Raw genomic sequence first — 6,015 nt, 5'->3', positions numbered from 1 at the left:
GAATGATATTTCTTTCAACAAATATAAAATGCAGTTTAAGCACAGTGAGTGTTTGAACCCTTGCCTTTGAAATACATTACAGTCAGACTGGACTTTAGGCTTTTGAACACTTATAAAAAAAGTGTGTGTTTAATGGTGTGTTTCCTTTTGAAAAATTAATCTGTTTATCAAAACTTTTACCTTATTCTTTTTTCATATTTTATATAAATGGTGCAAAACATGCCATTTTGAAAGAAATTTTCAAAATGTTGCTGGCCTATACTGTCACCTTTATACAATCCATACCGTATGGTTCGTTAGGCCATGTAACATAGCTTATAATATCTCAGTGAAAGAGAGCTAAACTGTTCTCTGTTTGAACAGGTTTCGTAGAGTGGGTTTTTTCCTTCAACTGAGGGGAAATCTATCTAAATAGTCATAATTCTAACACTTAAGAGATATAACTTCTTTTCATATGCTTAAGAAGTTGGGGCTTCCCTGGTGGCTCAGAGGTTAAAGCATCTGCTCACAATGCGGGAGACCTGGGTTTGATCCCTGGGTCAGGAAGATCCCCTGGAGAAGGAAATGGCACCCCACTCCAGTATTCTTGCCTGGACAATCCCATGGACGGAGGAGCCTGGTGGGCTACCGTCCACGGGGTCGCGTAGAGTCAGACATGACTAAGTGACTTCACTTTCACTTTCTTTCAGTTTAAGAACAGTTAACACCTATCTGATCTGGGTTTGTTCCAAGCTAAATATCTCCCAAGAATATGATGGATGGTGTATGAACCTTGGAGCCCAACAGACCTACATTCAAAATCTCTCCTCTGGAGTCTGAAGCTAGAATGCTATGCCCAAGTTATTCAAGTTTGAGGGCATTTTCAAACATTCGAAGATTCAGTTGACCACTCATGATCTTACCTGAAAGTCTCCTTAAAGGTTTTCCTCCCGTGAAATTTAAAAAAATCATTAAGTACACCAAATCAAAAAAAATGAAGTCTATCTAACTGTAGACTATAAAACATTATGAAAATACTCCAATGATTTCAACAGGAGAGGTGTGGAAGAAGAAATGAAAGAATTGAAACTATCTTGCCAACAAGCTTGTCATGTTCAGGTGCAGGATACAGAAATTCAAGTTTACTCTCACCATCTAGTAGCGATTTAATGTGTTATAAAATGAAAGGGTAAGACCCCTCAGTTCCATCCCCAAGTATCTGGAGAAATGAAAACATGCCCTCACAAAGGCTGTACACAAAGCTGTTCATAATTGTTTTATATTAGCCCAAACTGGAAAAAAACAAAAGCCCATCAACTGGTGCTTGAGAAAACAGAAAACATTGTATGCTATATCCATTTGATGGAAATTAAAAGAAAACGGACATTAAGAAAAAGAAGCTACTGAACACAGCAATATAGGTGAATCTCAAAAACATAGTAAAAGAAGTGAGAAAAATTACATACTATGTGATTTCATTTATGTGAAATTCTAGAAAAGATAGAATAAAGCATGTTGATAAAGCAGATAAGTTACCTGATGCCAGAGGCTGAGACAGGAGACTGACTGCAAAAGGACAAGGTGAAAGTTGTGTGAAAATAGAAGTGTTCTATACCTTAATGGTAGTTACACAGTTATGCTTTTGTCAAAACTCACTGAAGTCTACACTTAAGATGGGAGTATTTTTTATTATATGTAAAATACACCGCAAAAGGGACTTCCCAGGTGGCATAGTGGTAAAGAATCCACCTGTTTTCCAGTGTGAAGAACTAACTCATTGGAAAAGCCCTGATGCTGGGGAAGACTGAAGGTGGGAGGAGAAGGGGATGACAGAAGATGAGATGGTTGGATGGCATCACCGACTCAATGGACATGAGTGAGTAAACTCCAGGAGTTGGTGATGGACAGGGAAGCCTGGTGTGCTGCAGTCCATGGGGTCGCAAAGAGTTGGATGACTGAGCGACTGAACTGACTGAAAGAATCCACCTGCAATGCTGGAGATGTGGGTTAGATCCTTAGGTCAGGAAGATCTGGAGAAGCAAACGGCAACCCACTCCGATATTCTTGCCTGGGAAATCCCATGGACAGAGGAGCCTGGTGGGCTACAGTCCATGGGGTTGCAAAGAGGACATGACTTAGTGACTAAAACAACAATACCTCTAAAGAGTATACCCTTATATTTAAAAATACAAGGATCCCAACCGAAAAATAAAAATGTAACTCCAGGCACTACGGAACAGCAGGTATTATGGGTGATGGGATTTTCAACTCCAGAGTTAAGCACACAGAGCCAGAAGGCTTAGTGCCAGCCACTCTAGCCCCCTGGCCCAAGTGCCAGACATGGGTGAGCAAGCACTCAGATGGCTGTAACTCCCAGCCTTCAAGCTACCCCAGCTGACACCAAGTGGAGCTGATCCTCAAGTCTGAACAATTCTCTTCCTTTTTGTCAGTGTTTCAGAAGTACAGAAGTTTCATGCTTGCTTGAAACTGCCCTTCTAACCTTCCTCATTTCTGAATACATGGCTTCCAGTGAAACTATGCTATCACCTAACTCACCTGATACACAGGGTGGAGCTTATAAAATTAAGACAATCTTTTTTTTTCAATAAGTCCTGGAGTTTGAAACTATTATCTCATGAGGAACTCAGGAAAATTAACTTTGAGATTCAAAGGTCATTAGACATCATATCAGTTTAATATTTTGAAAATGTTGTAACTGCATGGCTTATCAGGACAGAAACTAGACTGTAATTGGTTCCTACTTGCTCATTGTATACCCATTTGCTGCAAAGCTGAAGGTGGTGCCTGCAACTGCCTGAGTGCATGCTCAGTCACTCAGTCGTGTCTGACTTTGCAACTCCATGGACTGTAGCCCACAAGGCTCCTCTGTCCATGGGATTCTCCAGGCAAGAATACTGGAGTGGGGTGCCATTCCCTTCTCCAGGGGACCTTTCTGACCCAGAGATCGAACCCAGGTGTCCTGCATGGCAGGCAGACTCTTTACCACCTCAGCCACCAGGGAAGTCCTAGAGATACTGTAAACAACCTAAAAAGCACAAGGCAACCACCCCTCCCCCACCCCCGTAACAAAGAATCCAGTCCAAACTGTCAACAAGACTGACAGAAACCCCAAACCAGCTCGTCTCTCCCCGGTAATGCCCTCCGATGAACCTCACCTCTCTCTTCAATGAACTGCACCTCCCATTTCAGCAGTTCCTACACAGATTCCTACATGGATTTTGGGTCCCAAAGAATGGCACCACCTCTGAAATCTTAAGACTATGGTCCCTTTCTCTTCATGACTCCTCTCCTGCCAGCTGTCTCCCTTGCTCCCTCCATGGTGGTTCTGTGACTTCATTCAAACCTTCTAGTTCATCATCGAGACCATTTAGGCCGATTTCTATTTTCATTTATTTTTTGTTTGTACCAAGTAGCTTGTGGGATCTTAGTTTACCAACCAGAGATTAAATCTGAGCCCTTGGCAGTGAGAGCACAGAGCCCTAACCACTGTACCATCAGGAATTCCCTCTAGTATTTTTTACAAGATAAACAAAAAAACCCAGATACAATTAAATTTGATCATGTTTTATTCAAAATATCAGTTCAGTATTAATCAATATGAAGTGAAGTTGCTCAGTCATGTTCAACTCTTTGTGATCCCACGGGCTGTAGCCCACCAGGGTCTTCTATCCATGGGATTCTCCAGGCAAGAATACTGGAGTGGGTAGCTGTTCCCTTCTCCAGGGGATCTTCCCAACCTAGGGATTGAACCTAGGTCTCCTGCATTGCAGGAAGATTCTTTACAGTCTGAGCCACCAGGGAAGCTCACTAATCAATACACAAAATGATCGATGGAATATTTTACTCTTTTTTTTTTTAAATTTTGGGCCCAGATGGCTCAGATGTTAAAGAATCTGCTTGCAATTCAGGAGACCCAGGTTCGATCCCTGCGTTTAGAAGATCCCCTTGGAGAAGGAAATGGCAACCCACTTCAGTATTCTTGCCTGGAGAATTCTATGGACAGAGGAGCCTGGCAGGCTACAGGCGATGCGGTCACAAAGAGTCAGGCACAACTGAGCAACTGACGCTTTCACTTTGGTATTTTACTTTTTTCTAAACTGGCATAAATAAATGCAATAATATTTTGAGCATTATCTTTCATCTACTAATCTCGCCAAATTCATTTAGTAACTAATGTTTGTAGGTTATTTTTCACACATATAATCTTATCATTTGTGAGCAATGATAATATTATTTCTTTCATTCTAATATTTATGCCTTTTCTTTCTTTCTCTTATGAGCAAGTTAAAATCCCCCCAGTAGAACGCTGACAGGAATGGGCTGGCAACAACTCTTGCCTTAAAAAAAAAAAAAGAACTCTTGCCTTGTTCCCAACCAGCGGGGAGGAATTCTGTGGCCAGCCATCACCACCTGACTTTATTTTCTTAAGTGCTGGGGCACTCTGAAATCCTGTGTGTATTTTACACTTTCAGCACACTTCTATTTGCACCAGCAGTACTTTTCATGTGCTCAGGAGCCATGCATGTCTAGAGCCTACAGACTGGATGATGCCGTTCTCCACTTCACTTCCTTCACAGGGATATTCGGTCTAGACCCCGAGGTGTGTCACGCCAGTCACCCTAATATCAGCACCCTTAGCTCCCTAGTCCTAATATGCTTATGCTCGGTAGCTTCAGTCGTGTCCAAGTCTTTGCGACCCCATGGGCTGTAGCCTGCCAGGCTCCTCTGTCCATGGGATTCTCCAGGCGACAATACTGGAGTGGGTCGCCATGCCCTTCTCCAGGGGAATCTTCCTGACCCAAGGATTGAAAACCTGCGTCTCCTGGGTCTCCTGTATTGCAAACGGTTTCTTTACCGCTGAGCCACTGGGGAAGCCCAGTCCTAATCTGTTAACTGCATAATCCCAGGTTCAGGTTGATTCAAAATGCTCACTCCTGGAAACAACTACATAACTGTGGACTGGAACCAGCTCTTAGCTGCTCCATCACCTTTGCCCACAATAGCTTCACCTTGTGTTCTGAAAACAATACTCAAAACTTCACCACTCAGAATTTTACTGAATAAAATAAGAACTAATAAATAAGTTAAAAAAAAAACACAAACCTGACTTAAAAAAATCTTCTGCTTCAAGATTTCCATAGTCTATAGATGACAATTTTCTATTTCATAGAGAAAATGATTCCTTCTCCTTCTTTTTCTCTAATATTATGTACCTCCATCCACATTTTCACTTCCTCTGCTGGTCTCCAAAGCAAACGTGTTTGTTCCTCATCTAGTCCAATGCTAATCCTCTACCTGGGCTCTGGAAGCCACCTCTTCATCTCAGCTAGACCTTGCTGGTTCCCCTGCCTCTAGCGTTTTCAGCCTGTCTTTCCTTTCCATTGGTTTATATTATCCGTCAACACATAACTACGATTTCCCCATTAACAGAATACTTGTATATAAGCTTGTGGTTTCCCCTACCCCATGGTTATCCCCTTTTCTCCTTCTCTTTATGGTTAAGTATCTTTTTGTTTGTTTGTTTGTTTGTTTTTTGGTCGCTCCAGGTCTTAGTGGCGCCAAGTGGAATCTATTCCTCTGACAAGGGATCAAATCCCGGCTCCCTGCTTTGGGAGCTCAGAGTCCTAACCACTGGACCACATAGACAATCCCTATGGCCAAGTATCTTGAAAATATCCTACGCTCCTTGATTCCTCCGAGAGTCCCACTTCAACCATTGTAATCTTCTCCCTCATCACATCCAGACTGCTTTCTTCAAGATCACCTATGACGTTCTGTTGCTGAACACAACAGGCTCTCTTCAGACTTTGTAACTCGGCCAACTTTTGAGACTATCATTGCAATGTCTCTGACACACAACTGGTGAACTTGAGTGCTGCGCCCATGAAACTTACCCACATGCACTGTTGGCTTAAACTGGAGACAGAACTTGGGTTATGAGAAGGACACTTCTGCTCAATATTACTGGCATTGTTCTGGAACGACGTGGAACACCTCTTTGAACACGCACCCTTC

At 42.4% G+C, this 6,015-nt stretch overlaps 1 long non-coding RNA gene across 1 annotated transcript in view; it reads right to left on the bottom strand.

Moving 5' to 3' along the window:
• LOC113902274 overlaps positions 1–5,956 on the bottom strand; it is a 30,549-nt gene extending 24,593 nt beyond the window's left edge. Inside the window, exon 1 of the long non-coding RNA XR_003513741.1 lies at positions 5,895–5,956. This is a non-coding gene — a long non-coding RNA (uncharacterized LOC113902274). The remainder of the gene's footprint in view (positions 1–5,894) is intronic.
• Positions 5,957–6,015: the final 59 nt, after the last annotated feature.

Source organism: Bos indicus x Bos taurus, chromosome 12, assembly GCF_003369695.1.
Source record: "Bos indicus x Bos taurus breed Angus x Brahman F1 hybrid chromosome 12, Bos_hybrid_MaternalHap_v2.0, whole genome shotgun sequence".
In the NCBI taxonomy this organism is placed as follows: Eukaryota; Metazoa; Chordata; class Mammalia; order Artiodactyla; family Bovidae; genus Bos; species Bos indicus x Bos taurus.
Note: the sequence above shows the minus strand (reverse complement) of the source record. Positions and strands in the feature narration are given on the sequence as shown.